The 19,221-nt window shown below is 41.0% G+C and overlaps 1 protein-coding gene across 8 annotated transcripts in view; it reads left to right on the plus strand.

The window, feature by feature from the left end:
* Positions 1-19,221, plus strand: part of trim3b (tripartite motif containing 3b) — a 43,821-nt gene that overhangs the window by 8,374 nt on the left and 16,226 nt on the right. The window contains exon 1 of one of the 8 annotated variants that reach the window (XM_086308857.1): positions 17,212-17,524. The exons of 6 other annotated variants lie outside the window; for them this stretch is intronic. The gene's annotated coding sequence lies outside the window, so the exon portion shown is untranslated. Of the gene's footprint in view, positions 1-17,211; positions 17,525-19,221 lie in introns of those variants that run through there. One more of the 8 variants, XM_086308854.1, reaches the window with a different exon arrangement.

The raw sequence follows: 19,221 nt of genomic DNA on the forward strand, positions 1-19,221 counted from the left end.
AATGAATTTAAGGCCTTTTGCCTGGAATCAATACTGTCATGTGTGTTTCTTAACTCTGTGTCTGTAAGCGTGTGCAATCCTTCATGAACTCATATTATCCTCACAGTAGATTGGCTAATCATAGCGCTAGCCAAAGGCTCGTGACCCTCCAGAGACAAATTTGAGCCACAACTCCTTTAAAAGCACAAAATGCAATATGTATAAAAATCATTTCTACGTAGAAGCTCCCCCTTTATCCTAAAGATAAACCTATGTAATATCTGTATGTGTACGCCTACATTATAACCACTTCTTCTAAAAATCAAAAAAGAAATCAAACCTGTTCTACCCCTTCAACCCTCACTAATTTTCCCTCTAAGATTTATTCACAGCTTTGAAAAACCAGCATTGTATCTTCTAAACAGGATTCAGTTCTGTCATGGTCCTGGGCCATGTTGGCCCAGCATTCTTGGTTCCTTGTATTTTCGCTCCTTATTTAGGCCAGGTTTTCTGAGGTGTCCTGTTGTGGTGTTCCCTAAGTGTTTTTCCCTTTGTGACTCTTACCCCCTTGTGCCCCTCTGTGTATTTATGAGCTCTCGTCTCTCTTTGTGTTTATTCCATGTTTCCCCCAGCCTGTTATGTCTGTGTTCTCCCCGTGCTCTGGGTGTATTTAAGTTGTGTCTTCTGTTATGGTAGTTGCTGGTTTGTCTGTGTTGTTTCCCCTCGGTCTCCCTGCGTCTCGTTTCTGGTTTGTGTTATTAGCTTACCCAGTTTAGGTTTCCGGTTTCTTGTTTTTCCACCAGTGCTGTTTTGTGCCCACCGTTGTAAATAAATATTCACCTGCACCAGAGCTGCCGCCTTTTGGGTCCTTTTCTACAACTCCACACGGCTTGCCTCGCAAACCGTGACAAGTTCACTTTTAATCCTTTAACCTTAACTTAAAAATAACAGTTTCAGTTTTACCATATCCAAATGATCAAAAACCCAAAAGGTCCTAAAATGATCCTAAATTATTAAACAATTAAATTATTAAACCCTAAACCCCCCTTTATCTTGATACATTTCATGTGTCAAGATACTATACAAAACTTAAAAATGCTCAGTTTCCCCACTCATGATCCAATCTATGTCATAAAAATAAACTTAAAACAGAACAGTTATCAGTCATGTGTTTCTTCAATTAATGATAACTGAGTTACATCAAAAAAATATTTCCCCTTTAGCATTTGGCATTCTCCCAACAATATACTATAATCCCATAATCTAACCCCAGTCAACAAAACAAAAATTTTTCTGGTAAAAGCAAATTATTTATCCACATTTATTCATCCTCACCTTCATCCAGTCACACCATATATTTGCTAATGGTGGAGCTTCCCGCGTCAGATTCTCCACCCTCAGCAAAATGAGCTCAGTCATTTTTTATTTTCCATAGGAAAATATTTCTTTATGCTTTTGGACTGGATTGACTCGCATAAAATCCTTTTTACAGGGACTTACGACCTTGATCAGTCCCCACAGGTAGCTCTCCTCAGCCAATTGTAATCTGGAAAGCCCCCTTATATTTGCTCTCCCCGAGAATTTTCAGCGCTGTTGCAGGCCTGCTTAAAACAAAAATGAAAAATAGAGCTGATTGTTAGCTCATAAAAACAAAACAAAATCACCTGACAGGTTTTCTTTAAGTGCACTGTTACAAAATAATGGGCCCAATTTTAGACATGTCCATGTTTCCTAAAACTCCCTCTATTAAAAACAAAAATAACAACAACAACCTAACTGACAGAATCAACCCCTCACCACAACAACCTCAACAACCTTAAACACCCAAGTCTTGCCACCACATAATTTGCACACAAAAATCACCCCCTTATGCTCTTAAATTCAGCATAAGACCCCTTACAACATCATATAATCACTAAACTATAAATTCCCTACCCCAATCTGCACTTCTCGTCTCTGCTATGCTTCCTTTTCCTGAAAGTCACAGTCACACACACACTCAGGAAGTTCCTTCGTCACCACACACTCCAGCTAATTTGCATACTGAGTCATCTCTCAAGAAGCTGTAACAACAGAAACATATGTTTAAACATTCCCAACTCATTAAATCATTTTATTTCTTCCAACAGTGATCACTAGTGTTGATCACTCAGTACGAGAGCACTCCTAAGTCACTCTTTATAAAACTACTTTAATCCCTTTTTTGTTTTCATAACTCCCTTTGTCATATGGCTTCTTCTATTCCTCAATTACAAACTCAAATGTATTTTATTAAACATTCACACCATTGTATCATTCATACAAAATAGCAAGCTGTTCTTCATTGCATATGTTTGTGTTCTTAGCCAAGTTTAGTCTGTATCTATGCATCAATCTCGATGAGCTTGTCTTGTCTTTATAAGTTTAATGCATTTTCTGTTTGTGTGTGTGAATTTGCATATGGTGCTTTTGCAGTGTGTCAGACTCCTTCATAATTTTGCCTTTAAACAGTCAATTTTCTCCTCCCCAAATTTACTAACCCAAATTCTGATTTCCTACCTTAAATAGCAGCATTCCTTGTCCTCAGCCAGAAGGTAGGGCTCCACTTGCCACTTTCCACCTCCACCCTAGCCCAGCGGCCTTACCCGTCAGGACCCGTCTTCTTACTGAAGCCGAGAGTAATCGTGACTGTGCCTGCCTTAGGTTGTCCCAGGGTTTCGAGGTGGGATCTTACCCGTCATGGGCTATCCAGCCTTCCATACTCGCCTGATACGGGGCCCAAGTGGGCAGGGGAGGGAACACACTGGCTCTGGGAATTAAAGGAATGTAAGCTGCTTCCTTCATTGCATCTTATATTAAACTATCTTACTTCTGACTCCTTCCTAGAATAATTTCACCTATGGCACTTTGTGTATGTGTGTTTTCTATTCATTAATGTAATTGTCAGTTATTTTCTCTCTTCATTTTACTTTATTTATCTGTTTGTTTGTAACGTTCTACTTTAGTTCTACTAAACCTTGATGTAAAAACAATACTCCCTTATTTCACGCACACACTCTGCATTTTGCCTACGCACACACTTCTCTCTCAGACTTCCTCTGTTCACACATCACCTTGCACTCACTCTACTATCAACTTTCATAGTGTTATTATTATTTAGTATTTTGTACACCTCACACAGAATCATTCAAATCGAGTACTCACAGCATTCACATCACAACCTTCAACTTTCACTTTCGATCCTGCAAGACGCAGAGATGGACATCTCCTTCACCTAACATAAAACTAAATTACCATATCAACATACAATTACTGAAATTCAAACTCAAATACACCGTTTGTTTTAATAAAGTCAAAGAGTAAACAGGTGTACCAAGTGTATGTACTTATGTGTTTTAAACTGAAAGAAAAAGAAACTCAAACTCTTATAACATCACTCATGCCTCTCTCAAATTAAAAACACTTTCAAACTTTAAAACATCCTACTTTACATCACCCAAGAAATACCTCTCACACCTTTATTCATCATTCAAAACCTTCTAGTCACCGCATTCACACAAGAAATTGAAAAAATAAACCCACCAGCAACTAATGCTGGAGAAAAGTTACTACTGAAAGTGATGTGTTAGTCTTAAATATACACAGTGCACTCAATATATTTATCTATCTACATCCAAACTCAGTCAATTACTATACATCCACTACGGCAACTCAAAACTTTATTTATAGTCCTCTAATAAACATAAATGGCATTTGAAACACACACTCAACACTGTTTGCAGCAGTATTTGTAAAACCAACTGTGGCTTAAACAGTTCACTGCTTACTCATTTGCATTTTCACTCACACACACACCGTCTAAAAATAGCTCCAGCATTGCCTCAGACTCCTTTCACACAGAGATCTATTATTTTATATTCACAAAGACGTCTTATATTTACAACTGCACAGATTTTATGCCTTTTAACACCTACCGAATTTTGAAAAATTTAAGTTAACGGTCTAACCGATAAAAGTCCAACTTTTTTGTAATCAATTAACCAGTATCTGTCCAACAGTTTCTGGCCTCCTCTCTAAAGTCCCTAACTCAATTTAAAAGCGTCAACCAACCCAAACTTTGCCTGAAGCTCTATTTTTGGCATTTCACAGCCAAGGCTTACCTCGAAGTGTTAAGTTAAAGTTACACGCCCGAAGACCAACTTCTCCTGTCCAAAAAAGCGCAGGTACCGTTCCAAACGGTAAGGAGACTAACTCCTAGTTTAATTCCAGGCTGCCCTGTACCCCACAGTTAAACCACACTGAACTATCCCTCTTCGCCGAGAGGTCAATGTCGCGCGTCCACGACAAGGAGGGAGCGTAACCTCCGGGCTCTGCGCTTCCTAGAACCCCCTCGGTTCCGTTCTAAAATAATTTATAATACTTTGAAACAACAATCAACACCCAAAACAAGTGTATAACTGAAGCAGGTCCAACCTTATAACCAAAAAATAACCAAATTCCCTAACATACTAAAATCATTTCCAGCAGTCCAACTGCTTCCCGCGGTCTAACCGCATTAAATCCTTTCCAGCAGTCCAACTGCTTTAAATCCTCAGTACTGTCATGACATTCTCATCAAAATCAAAACAGACATCCACCAGTAACTTCAGTGAGTAGACTTAAATTTTATCATATCCAATTTGGCACACTTTGGAAATAATTCAACAGGTAGTGCCTTACCTTTTGGATAAGCCGGCTTATGCCCACTCACTTAGACCACTGGAATTCATGTCTGCCCGTCAGACCACCTAAGACCCCGGATTTCTCCGTCTAAACCTCCAACTCTCCCTCCTCAATAACCGGACGAAGCCCCCAAATGTTAAGATTCAGTATTGAGGAAGGGTACAAGAGGTGATCGAAGAATAACCACACCGATCCGGCCGGGTGAAGTCAAACGATGATTTTAATGAACACACGTGTGGGAAGACAACTCTGTACGCAGACAGGAAGTAGTCTTCGACTTAATCAAAGCATGAACAGATATTTTATAGCATCAGGGTTTGTTTACTGACGCCCCTTCATGCGTCACCGGTACATTTTATACATAGATCAGATCAACATCATCATGACTTTTCACCTAGAAAATCATCTTCTATTTTCATGGCTTGGTACTTTCCGTTCTTATCTTAAAATGAATTGTTCCTCTTTCTTGCCGAGACAACAAGGACGGTTCCTCTAAATAAATTTAACTCTATGTGTGTGTGTCACGACCTCACATGCTCTTTGTGTCACCTCTTCACCTACTGTCTGTGTCTCGTCCTCAAATGCTCTTTCTCAATTCACCTGTTGCACTTCTGACCTTTTACCAGACCAGAAGCTCACTGAGACTATGTGTATGTCTTCTACTAAATAAATGTTTTAACCAAGAACCTCTACTAAAACCTTAATATAAAATGATCTGATATATAAGTGTTTTGTAAGCATGTATTGCAATTCCTTCTATGGCTCCAAGTCACTTGCACAATAGATTGTCCGAACATCGCGCCGAACAAAGCTTCCGACCCCCAATTAATTGACCGAGCTCCAACTCTTTAATAAGCACAGATATGCATTGTGTATAAAATAGTCATAACTGCTTAAGGCCTTCTTAAAGCTATCTGTTACATTGTTAAAGCCTCGTCTTAGCCTGCGGCTCAAAATAACTATCTGCTTTCACTTCTGCATACAACTTCCTGTCAGCCTGCAACTCAGTCTTTCTGAAAGAGACACTGTTTAACCCCTGAATGCAATATAAACTCCAGATTTTATTATTAATGCAATGGTAATGATGACAATTATTTAACAATAGCAGTAAAATAATTTCCCTTCTCGACATGATGTACCAGCATCTGCTTCTCCCACTTGGCATCCAGCTTTCCAGGCTAGTTAATGGGCAGTCTGACTGCCACATCCTTGTAAAATGGACTGGTTATGGTAAATGGACTGGTTCTTATATAGCGCTTTTCTACTCTGTCTGAGCACTCAAAGCGCTTTATACAACTAATTCATTCACCCAATCACACCCATTCACACAAGCACTTCTTCTAAGTTTAGGTGCTGAGTATCTAACATTCATACACATTCACACTCCGATGAATGCATCGGAGAGCAACATGGGGTTAGTATCTTGCCCAAGGATATTTGGCATGCAAACCTTCTGGTTAGTGGCTGATCTGCTCTGCCACCTGAGCTACAGCCACCCCTATATATGTATATCTCATATAGGTCAACCTCACGGGGAAATGGAAAGGCCTGAGTTTCCCCGCTGATGGAGCTGCTACTGATCAGGAGTGCAAATAGCATCCTCCTCATCTTTATCCGTTGTCATCTATGAATTCCATGTTAATGTCATTCTTATCTTCTCCATACTCCCCTTCAGAGTCGAGGAACTGGTTAAAAGAGGGGGAAATTCAGCCCCAGGGTCTCAAGTGCCGGCAGAGCTGGATTTATCATTGGGACCAGGTTTTGAGGCCACCAACATTAGCAAATGGTGTTCCAGGATTTTGGCTTGCACTCTGCAGCAATTCTGTCAGCGACAGTTGTGCCTGTTTGACACCCATACATGTGATACAGAGGAGATGGAGGTCTTTCCTCGACATGGTCAACCCATAAATGACTGAGCAACAGCAGACTGTGTCCCTAACTTTGCCATTGTCAGCGTTTCCTTGAGAGGATTCAGTGGTAGTCATAACCACTAATGCTTAGCTCTGACAACTAGCAAATAGTAACACAAGCACACTTGTACTTGGCATATAAGCTTGATAAGGCATCAGTCTGCATCAATGTGACAACTACTACCAGAAAAATATATTTATGTAATGAAAATATAATTACAACATCCATCCATCCATCCATCCATCTTCATCCGCTTTATCCGGGGCCGGGTCGCGGGGGCAGCAGCCTAAGCAAAGAGGCCCAGACCTCCCTCTCCCCAGCCACCTCCTCCAGCTTATCCGGGGGAATACCAAGGCGTTCCCAGGCCAGCCGAGAGATATAATCTCTCCAGCGTGTCCTGGGTCTGCCCCGGGGCCTCCTCCCGGTGGGACATGCCTGGAACACCTCACCCAGGAGGCGCCCAGGGGGCATCCTTGTCAGATGCCCGAACCACCTCAGCTGGCTCCTTTCGATGTGGAGCAGCAGCTGCTCTACTCTGAGCCCCTCCCGGATGGCCGAACTTCTCACCCTATCTCTAAGGGAGAGGCCAGCCACCCTTCGGAGGAAGCTCATTTCTGCCGCTTGTATCCGCGATCTCGTTCTTTCGGTCACTACCCACAGCTCGTGGCCATAGGTGAGGGTAGGAACGTAGATCGACCGGTAAATTGAGAGCTTCGCTTTTACACTCAGCTCCCTCTTCACCACGACGGACCGGTGCAGCGTCCGCATTACTGCAGCTGCAGCCCCAATCCGTCTGTCGATCTCCGGCTCCCTTCTCCCATCACTCGCGAACAAGACCCCGAGATACTTGAACTCCTCCACTTGGGGCAGGAACTCATCCCCGACCCGGAGTGGGCACTCCACCCTTTTCCGGCTGAGAACCATGGCCTCAGATTTGGAGGTGCTGATCCTCATTCCCGCTGCTTCACACTTGGCTGCAAACCGTTCCAGTGTGACCTGGAGGCCCTCACCCGATGAAGCCAACAGAACCACATCATCTGCAAAAATCAGAGATGAGATTCTGAGGCCACCAAAGCGAAAGCCCTCCGCCACTTGGCTGCGCCTAGAAATTCTGTCCATAAAAATTATGAACAGAACCGTCTCATTATAAAAAATAATCCTGAAATTAGGAAAAACCCACGTTCAGGGACTGCCTTGACATCCCAAACTGTAGGACAGATAAATGGATAATACAGGTTCTTGACTGTTGAGGAGCTCTTGTGATCTTCTCAGGGAAGAAAGTGAGAGTGTTGTGGGGCCAGGCGCTGCTATTAAAGGGTTTTGGAATACCTGTGACTTTGAGGTGATTGGGCTGTCTTAGACAGATGTAGGGGTAGTGGAGCTTCCGTGATTGGTCACGCCAGAAGGTGCCTCTCATAGAGACACTGAGTGAGGTTTGAAAGAGAACCTCTGGTCATCGTGGGGGGAAGTGGAGACTGGAATGTCCAGCTGGCACGGGAGGAATGTCACTGGAGCTGCATGGGAGGGTGAGAGCCAGGCGAGATGTAAACTTAACCATGAAAACACAATTAATGGATACTGTTACTACTGGATTTTCAGCTCTGTTTGTGCTGTAGCTGTTATACACTCCTATTTGACTTGTTAGGGTGTTTGTCACAGTGTTGGAAAGCTGTTATGCTCAAATTTGTAATTGTTCCCTACATCCACAGTTAAGTATTTACTAACAGCATGAGAGAAATATATTAATTACATCATATATCACAAAAGTAACAGCTGAGCATGATTTGTGAAGATGACCATCCTTGCTCTTTTTTAATTCTTTGTCTTCCTTGCAGACCTGAGCAGTGTTAAGATGATTGTAGTGCCTGTTGAACCCATGCTGCACTGTCAAATTTTTGTTGCTGTTTTGATATGAACCCCTCAGTGAGGGGATCAGGTCTTTGCAGCTCAAACTTAAGTTTTAACTTTGTGAAGTCTGAAGAAGAGTGTGTCTTTTATTATAGTCCATCTGAGAGATGCAACGGCATACATGAACTTTGTTTTGTAAATTTGCTATTTCGTTTTTATTTGAATTTGGTTTTTATCTGTGCCTTTGTGGCAAAAAAAATACATCAGTAAAGTCAAAGATTATTGGCCAACATATCATTGTATATTATATACATAATACATTGATACACATTGTTTTATGTTGATAATGTCTGTAGTGTCCATTTCTTTTGGGCTATTCTGTTTATATTGAGAACAGAACCCAGTTCTTTGTATGTGTACACATACTTGGACAATAATGCTGATTCTGATAATAGATTTACCAGGCACAGTTGGATTTGCAGCAGTGAAGTAGGGCTGTGCGATATGACCAAAATCTCATATCCCGATATAAGAATTCTATCGTCCGATAACGATATAAATCACAAAAATGTAACATTTTGTGTAAATTCTGTAAATCTCGGGCAGCTCGTCTTGCAGGAAGTGTTTCCAGCTGCGCGTCATGTAGCTGGAGTCGAGTGTTTTAACCGATGCATGAAACTATACATTTTTAGACATAAATTGTAAAGGCCGCCGTTTTCTTTGTGAGTATTTATTACACAGCGTGCTGCGGGGAAAAGCCTGTTCTAACGTTTGAGTCTAAGGTGTATTTTTTTTAGCACCCGGCGGCTCTTTTTTAATTCTCATCCGTAAATAATCTGCTCTTTCACGTGATTTAGTTTATTTTGAAAAGTCTCAACAGGATCTTGAGCTTTATTGTGAAAGTAACATAAACAAGCGGACACCCGATGCTGTTACCATCGTTGTTGCTAACCACAACGCACAAAAACAGGGGCTTTTACCGTCCGTAGTGTGGTTATATAAAATATAAGAGAAAGAGAGAACTTTAAGAAATTAATATAGCCACTACAGTGACCATCAAAACAGTTTATTTTGCGACACCACGAAACAAACGATAGCGTAAAATGAAACGATAGACGTTTTTATATCGTCATCCGATATGTATCGTTATATCGAACAGCCCTACAGTGAAGTGTTCCTTTGTGGATTCTTGCCCCTTGTTTGTTTGCAAAAATAAATCTGTATGTGTATGCTTACATATGCACAGTATTTATCTGTGTGATAAATAACAGGTTTTCCACATTTAGCTGTATTTATTTGTAAGTAGAGAGTCATGTAGTGGAAGCTTAGTGACGGCGCTGAGAGACGTAGTCATGTCTGGATATATTTAGCCAGGTCCCTGTGGGGGGGCTCAGCAATAGTAAAGTCCTTACTGTAAGAACATTTCATGTAACAACAGCAAACAAAGCTTCCGTTTGGCACTCTTCTGTTACGCATAGCTGCACAGAGATGCTGCAGTTCATATATTTTATATACTGTGATCTGAATGTCCAGAGAGGGTAAAAAAAAATCTGTCACTATATACACAGACATTTCCTGCTCTATGGTAGAGGTAAGGGTGTCCGGTGAATATACTGTATATACAACTGGGGAATAAATGGGTCGCTTATGTCAAACTGATATAATTACTGTCATGACAGTAATCCTAGAACAGATCCCAGATAGTTACTGAAATGGCTGCATACCAAGCAGGCCTGTGGAAGATGTGATCTGTGCTACATGTTGTAATAAGTATGAAAAATAAAAACCACAAAAGTTATTTTGATTTCTGTATACCACAATTTACCACTGCTAGAAATTAAAGAATTAAGACTGTGGTGTCTCTGTGGTTGTAAAATAGTGTGCACTTGCTAGGATCAGCAGGTTTAATGTTGTAGCATATTACAGGCTGTAGCCTGACACAAAAACAATTTTTTTAAAGATACACAGGGCAAATAGGAGAATTTACTGTGGATTAATGATGATATTTTGTAGCTCATAGAGTCTGAATGCTCTTCTGGGATCAAATTAAAATTGTAAAAGCACTTCTAATCAGCTTTGATCAAACATCTGTAAATAAAACATTTTAAAAAATGCTTTCTTCATGCGCTGAGTGCAGTTAGGAAGGCAGCTGATTTGAAAGATCATCTAAACTCTATTAGTGTCTGTGTATGGGGAAAATCTGTCATTTTATTTATTTGTTTTTAAATGGTACCCTTCCACAGTAGTGATGTGCAGCTGAAGCTTTGCACACCTGCACACATGCGTGTGTTCATGCATACTTGCGTGCAGGAGCGTGAGCGGTGTGTTAATATGTTGATACAGGCGGTTCCTGTGACACATTCCTGCACAGCTTGGCTCAGATCAGACCAACTGATAATTTTAGCTGTGTGCCTGTGTTGGTCTGTCCTGCTGTGTGTGGACAGTGAATACAAGGTAGCACTTAATGTTTGTCATCCACTGCATCATTCTTGCCAGAGAACCACACGTTGTTTGTGTGTGAGTGTTTGTAACATGTCAGTTAGCAGTCCGTCCTCCCTGTTTTCCTGGTTTGCCAGCATAGCAGCAATCTGGCCTTAAAAGCAGACAGACTACTGTAAACATTAGGTTTGGCATCACAAATGACTGGTTATTATAGTATAGTTTTAGAGAGAGGCAGCAATCCACTAGAATCCTGCAATCCTGAACTATACTTCCAAACTACATTTGAAAACCTTTCCTAGTCCTTTTGAATTAAGATGGATTCAAAGAGGTATTGATTTGTCTCTGTCGTCATTCTGGTCCAAGTCTTGTCAAACTGAGTTGTTATTTTGTGCACCTGGAGTTTGCTTTAGACATTCGTTCCAGGTCTTTGCTTGCACAGTATTTATGCACAGCATTTATTCACAGAGTTTAAAGGATGTGCAAATGATTAATCCGCTGACCTATCGGCATGACGAACAAATGACGGAATTTCTAATCCCCTCAAGTTAATGACTTTTCACCCTGTTAGGGATCCCAGCTGTAATGCACATTTATGATTCAGCATGGCAAGGCCTGCTTAGAATGAGCACCATGAGAAAATACATTTTCACAGTGAAACGAGATGTTCTGCCCCTTGCAACCAGAGAGTTAGTTTCCTCCTTTATGTGGTGATGGTTTCTGCTATGTGATGGGCATGTGAGCAAAATTCCCATTCACATGGTTACCTGAACTGCTAAATACTAAAAAAAACAACAACCAAAAAACCCATAGATAAAGAAGGTCCCATATACTTCAGCGTACCTGAAATTAATATCACATGGTTTTATTATGCCATGTTAGATGAAACTATCTGTTTATGTAAATATATATTTAGCTCAGGGCATCTACTCCCCCAGTTATTTAAAGAAACAAATTATTTCAGGATCAGCTCCTCTACCCCGTGGCACATGCTCTTCTTTCACTGAAATAATTCTCTCTGCTGGGAAAGGCAGAGTTGGGTAGGGAAAAGAAAGAAGTGGAAGAATCTGCGAATTGTGTCATTTTCTTTGAATGTGCTGTATCTACCTTTAGTATTCTGGAGTATATTTTACACTGTGGGATAAAATTTGTACACACTGCTGTGTTACAGGCTCATAAATGGCTATTTGAATTCTGTTCTGATGTTCTGTGTAAAAACCATTCAAGAGTAATGAATGCCAATTTCAATGAGAGCCAAAAAGACAGGGGTTGCATCTTTTTCTCTCCAAATTTGGTCACGTATTAGGAGGTTGTTACAATTTGAGAGTTCTCATACACTGGCCCTTAATCATACACACTGAGAGATGTGAAGGAGGCTGTATCTCCCTATCTGAGCTGCTTGTGTATCTGTTTCTCAAGGCTTAGTGCAGCTGAACTTCTGTGCTGATGTCTGCCTCGATCTTATTCATGCAAGAATCTCTTGATGAAGTTCTGTTTGCATTAAAGTGAATACGCTGATGGATAAAATGGCTTTCAGGTTGCAGCAGACACAGAAACGTGTTTTGTTTATGGTTTATTCCAGAGGTGTATCGGCTGAACATTAAACTCCAGCAAATGCATAAGGATTAAAAAGTGTTGCTCCAGGGTACAGCTTTACTCTGCTGCTACACTGATTTTAGAGGCTGTACTTGCCAATTATTCTGCAGGTTTTGCGAGTTAACTATGAAGACTTCAGAGTATGATGTGATGTTGTTTAAAGTTCATCATCAGAAAGGGTTTAGGGGTATGACATGCCAGTACTGAACGCATAATAATATGTGTAAATAATCTATTAGCGGGGAATTATAATATTATTTTGACAGACCTTGATGCACATTGCCATCCAGCACAAAACAAGCAAGGCAATGCAGTAACTAGCTAACAGACTACTATGAAAACATGTAGGCAATAGTGGCAATATCAGTGAATGAGCAGGTCGACAATAATTGAAACACCAACTTCTGCTCATATACTATGATTATATACACTGACCGACCATTTTATTAGCTACACTTTGCTAGCAGGTTATCAGAAGACAGTTACACTTTTGTCATAAAGGGATAGCAATAATACTCAAGTAGGCTGTGGCATTTAAACAATGCTTAGTTGGCACTAAGGGGCCCAAAATATGCCAGGAACCTACCCCCCACACATTCAACCTCCACTAGCCTGGATTGTTGATACAAGACAGGATGGATTCATGCTTTCATGCTGTTTACATACAAAAGTTGCAGCAGAAATCAAGACTCATCAGACCAGGTAACAAGTCCAAAGTTAGTTGACATGAGTGAAGCCGACTGCACTCTTCTGTTACTGTGGCGCATCTGCTTTAAGGTTCAACATGTTGCGCGCTGAGAGATGCCGTTCTACATATCTTTGGCTGTAACGAGTGGTTATTTGAGTCACTGTTGCCTTCCTATGAGCACACTGCATGTCTGCCCATTATTTTTTGGCCTCTGGCATCAACAAAGCATTTTTTCTATTTTCTTTATTAGAGCATTGTCTGTAAACCCTAGAGATGGCTGTGCAGGAAAAGCCCAGTAGATCGATACAGATCAGTCTATCTGCCACATTCAGAGTCACTTATATCAGCTTTCTTCCTCATTCTGATGCTCTGTTTGAATTTCGCCAGGCTGTCTTGGAGACAGTCGACGCTCTACTTGGAAAAGTTTGCTTGGCAGTTTATTTTTTTTATGCTCATGGACACAGCTTGAAAAAAACAATTCTAGTTGAAACTCTTTAATGACATACATCGTGTAATTTCTTACAAACTAAATGACATAGTGGGCAGCGGGATCCAAAATCCTTAACCCTTTGAGGCTTTAGATTGTTTAAGTCGTCATTCTTAATTTTTAATTTTTCAGCAGTTTACAATTAGAATATAGAACTAATGGTCTAAGAAGAGAGAGTGGAGTAAAAAGTGTGACATTTAACATTTACAGAATAATTGCAGAAGGAAATGTGTCAACACTATTGGTACTTAGACACTGGCCTCCACTAGTTTGCAAAGCCGAAAGGAAATTTGTGTTAAGTGGAACATCCGCTGCACAATTTATGCATGCACACACCTGCTTTCCCTGAGGCCAGCCGTTGTGTAAAGACAGTTTGATAACTGCCACTGTATTTGACAGAAAGCATCACTATTTTCTTTTTACCCTTCAGTCAAGTGACATTCATGTACAGTATACCTGTGTTTACTGCATGCTGACAGTAACTGGTCTTTCTTACAATAGTAGATGTATATAGTCTCAGCATCTACGTAGCCTAAAACAATCTGTCTGATGAATTAATGATCTGTATTTAGACAATAACTTGCCGAGAATTCAGTTAGAAAACCTGAGATAATAAAACCTTATGCAGGCATAACAGCCAGCATTATGCAGGTCAGTACTTGCTGTGATGCTCTTTATTTTTTTCATTGGTAACTTTGCACACATTCGCACATACTGATGGATACTAAAAAAACAAACGAACACTGAGGACTTTGTGGCCATGCTTTGAAGTGTTGATGCTATAGCCAGTTTACATGAATGTAGCACAAGAGCATGCATAAAAAAACTGCAGGTCTATACTATGTGCGGTAGTTATGCACAAGAGAGGCTGATGTGAATGTTTGGCTCCTTCTTAATGTTGGAGTCATTTTTATGCTGGTCATCTGAGGATCCCTGTGCTTTTGCACAGTGCGTTTGCAATGCTGGGCACGTGCCTGGTGTGTGAAGGGAATGAGAACTGATAGCTCTATATATAGAAATACATACATGTATGTAGGGATTTAAGAGTGGACTGCGCAAGAGAATAAAAGGTTGCTGAGCACACAAAGGGGGATTACACGTGCTGGACCATACACACCATCTTTGTATTTTATGCTGGTGTATATGTCTTTGTAACAACAAATTTGAGAGTGAGGTATGCTTTTTATTATGTGATTGCTGGCTGCCGTGTGACTGCTGTGGGGCTATAGTATGACTCAGAATTGAAGAGCTTATGTGTGTTTGAGGAATGGTGTCAGACCTGGAGCTGTCAAACTCTAGCACCATCACAGCAGTCTCTGAGATCTCAGTATCATGTTCCTTTTCATCTTTCCTGTTCAATTTGTAATTGTAGAATAAATAACCAGCAGTATTTGCGTGTTCCTTGTGTTGCTTCTGATAGATTTTTTTTTAATTCTCTGAATTTCCATCATTTCCACATCTTTCCAAATGTTCTCAGCTGAGCTTCCAGAGAGTTTGGCAGAGAAACACTACGTCATGTAGGTAGAGCACCTAACAGACAACAAGATCAAGCAAAAAATGGCAAAATATCAGGTAATAATGGATTGGATTTATATAGCGCTTTTCAAGGCACCCAAAGCGCTTTACAATGCCACTATTCATTCACTCTCACATTCACACACTGGTGGAGGCGAGCTACAGTTGTAGCCACAGCTGCCCTGGGGCAGACTGACAGAGGCGAGGCTGCCATATTGCGCCATCGGCCAACACCAGTAAAGTGTCTTGCCCAAGGACACAACGACTAGGACAGAGAGCCCGGGGATCGAACCGGCGACCTTCCGGTTACAGATGCGCTTCCCAACCCCCCTGAGCCACAGTGCAGCACTGGGAGCCCCATGTGCAGCACTGGGAGCCGGTATGTTATTGGCTCCAAGAAAGTACAGCAACCCCTTGTTACTCACGCTTATGTAACATTTCTTGTCACATCATTTGCCACGTTGTGTCGGTTCTCACAGGACTGACAAAAAGAAAAAGAACACCAAAGGCCCCACCAAAAAAATAATTAAAAACAAACGCAGCATGAAAGCTATTTGATTACTTGATTATTTTTTGTTCACTCCCTGAAGTGAGGGTTGGATTTTATTTCTTTGGGGTTTTAAGGGAACATCCCTTTCATCGCTGTCATTACTCCAACCCTGAGGCAGAACGGTTTCTTTTGACTGTTGACATTACGCAAGTCGCAGGTTTAACTGCAGCTGTGTGTTCATCCAAAAGCATTAGTGTAATAAAAATGAAAAAGACTTAATTGCAATCTTTATTTATTTTGGAATAAAAAAGAGAAAAAAGGTCTTTTTCGGCACACTCCTTTCATATTACCTTTACTTATTTCAAGGGGCTCATTGGTGATACCAGTGGTGGTTCATCTTCTTCCCATTTAATAACTGCAGGTGTCATATATTCTGAACGAACTGTCGCTTCAGCAGAAACTGTGGAGAACTAATAATGCTTTTGAGTGCGAGTGCTCACTGCAGAGATGACAAGGGCCTTTTTGAAAAGGTGGCCCATGCTGCAGTGATGCATTGAGTATATTGGTCACGCCAGATACCCTCTCTATGGAACCCAAAAACAAGATGTGCTCATAGACTGTTTCATCCAATGGTGACATGTTAGTAAGTGCTATCTTGTAACTATCAAGTTGCACAAGTTTTCAAACCGCTTGTTTAACAGTTATAAGTGGCTACAAAAATTCCTTGCGCTTTGAAAGTGCCATACAATGCCACACAAAAATGTACAAAACTGTGCCAGAACATCGATGAGGCAACAATAAATTCCCTTCAGACGGCTGCTCATATCTCATTCTGTCTTCATCCTCTTATCCCTCTACTTCCTGTTACATCTAGCACATCAGTCTGCGTTTTGAATTTAGGATGACAGAATTTTGGAAAGGTAGGTGTGTGTGTGGGTGGGTGCAGAGGAAGTAGAGCGTGGGAGGAGAGAGGACTGGACTTAATCCGAACAGATTAAATGTAGATTGATGTTTTTTGTCAGAGAATCGTCACCTCTGGCTTCAGATTATACTCTGACCACATCACAAGGACGGGTCATTTAAGGGATTGAGTGCAAAATTATCCCACGGCAAGAAATTTCATAATGATGATCCCCTTTTCAGTTCAGAGTGTCCGTCTTAATCCGTGCATATGTGTAATTTGATACTAGATGGAGAGGGCATATGCTCTGATATTCTCACTTAAAGTTATTTTTTTTGTAAGTGACTTCATGAATTATATAAGTCTGTTTTATTTGGCTGCCCTAAATGTGTCTGCAAGCATGCATCTGCATGCTTGGATGGCCAAGTAATGACATAATTCCTCATAACTGGATACTAGATTATACAAATATAACATATATTCTAATCATTGTGCAAAGTATTTCACAAATTTAATTATTACTCAGCAGGACTTTTGTGCAACATGTTCTTTGGATTTTAAGATTTTCTGTCCAACACTCACACCCCCCAGTCCAGCGCAAATTGTTGGCCCATGATGCAATACATCTTGCTTGCTGGTTTAGGTTTCCCAGCCAATCAGAGCACAGCAGTAGGAGGGCATAGAGTGAGCTCATGCTTGTAAACGGCACTGACAGTAGGAGGGACTTTCAATTTACAGTCCCACCCTTTGTTGTCATCCCCGCTCAGCCCTCTTCAGTGCGTGTGCCTTGCATGGAAAAGGGAAAAGCGAGAGAAGGAAAAGGGAAAAGGAAGAGCGGTCAGAGGAGAGAGACTAGAAGGCAAGAGTGTGTGACTCAGGGCGTGTGCTGGTTCTTGAGTGCTACAGTGGCTTAACACAGAGTTGCCATGAAGTCTTCTAGACAGATGTACTCCACTTCACCGACAGTAGGTAGTGTCTCTGTCGACTTTGTGTTTGTTTGTTTTTGTTTTCATGTCCGTGTGTGTGTGTGTGTGTGTGTGTGTGTGTGTGTGTGTGTGTGTGTGTGTGTGTGTGTAACTTTACAGTATCAGCTCACCTGTCATCACAGTGGAGTGTTGGTGTTTTGTGTGTTTACACAGGCTGTCAGCTCTTATCTGTTGCACAGGTGTATCACAGTGAGAAGACAGCAGAGAGTATCATACTTCTCCTGCATTATTTCTCTGGCCTGTTAAAATGTCTCGCGCTCTAACCCATCTCTCTCCCACCATGCTTCTTAAGCGAGAAGAAGACATTTGATATCCCGTCTTGCCACTTTTTCAGGTTTATCTGCATGTGTGTTCTGTAAGAGAGAGTTCACCCAAACTGTGAGGATCCTGTGGTACGGTAAAGCACCAGCAGAGGTTTCGGTCGTGAATGAGACGAAGAACATGGTCTCTTTTGTGTTCTGTAAAGCCAACAGTAAACAGAACGTGACACATGCGCTTAAGCGCACACACAAAAACAATTAGCTCAGCACTCAAATACTATAATACTGCGAGTTTGGGGAATTACTTAATCTAAGGTCACCAGCAGCATTGCTGCTATTATTACTGTGTTTATAATGGCCAGGAGAATTATGACACATTTTTGCTTTTATGGTATTAGTTGGCAGCTCTCTCAAAGACGCGTCCTCTTCATGCATAATTTTTCTTCATGCATCCTGAATGTGTTTGGCTTTATCCCATCCCAGTGCCTTTAACTGCTGAGTTTAAATTCTAAATCTGCTTCCCTTCACTCACTTTAAAGCCTGTCAGTTAAAAACTGGTCATGGATACTTTAGACCATCAAAACTAAGCATCGTGGCCTACTTAGGAGTTTAAGTGAGCATGAATGAAGATGGGGCCCGTGTCAAAACTTGGTCTGCTGAATTCATGTAACCGTGTACACGCACGAGTGTATTCATTCATGTGCATCCACGGCGGTCAAATCTTCTTGATGTTACAGCGTTTGCTTTTCATGTCTCCATCAAGTTCATTTTAAAGCTCGAAAGTGCAAAAGGTTTGCCTCAGCTATAGTTTAGATACAAAAATAAAAAAAAAACATGTTAAATTAAGTTTCTTTTTTGAAAGTTGCATCATCTCACACTGCTACTTTAATCTTTATTCCAGTGTTTTAAGGAAGAGTACTTATTATTTGGCACTTTTCAGACTCCGCATTCTTCTTTCACAGCGGTCCACCCAAGAAAAGTGCTGTGAAACCAGCAGTAGATGAATGGACACAAATCACCTCACTGTCCTGCTGTCCCGAGGACCGGTGGTCTTATTTTAGCCTCACTGTCATTGCTTCCTCGTCTAGTCACTAATACACGAGTCTAAATTTAGACAGACGTCATAACAGATGATATTAGTATCGGTGTGTTCTAGTACAGAAAAACAGAATGACGGAGAAGTGTGAGAACTGTGCTGAAGAACTGAATACATCCTGTAGTTGATCCCCCCATTATTTCTACACTCGGGAGACATTCCAGCTTCTTTTCATTGGAGTCCAGCAAAGACAACTAGATACTCTTGAAATGCCGGTTTAAAGCAGAGGACTTATGGAGAACAATGCATATTTCGATTTAGACAAAACATAAGCTACTTACCGCTAATCATTTCCGTTTGACACCCTGCATGTCTTTAACCCGA

Source organism: Aulonocara sp. 'chitande type north' Nkhata Bay, linkage group LG10 (assembly GCF_057382095.1).
Source record: "Aulonocara sp. 'chitande type north' Nkhata Bay isolate Kocher_YH1m ecotype deep benthic linkage group LG10, A_spYH_male_GT1.1, whole genome shotgun sequence".
NCBI classification, from domain to species: Eukaryota; Metazoa; Chordata; class Actinopteri; order Cichliformes; family Cichlidae; genus Aulonocara; species Aulonocara sp. 'chitande type north' Nkhata Bay.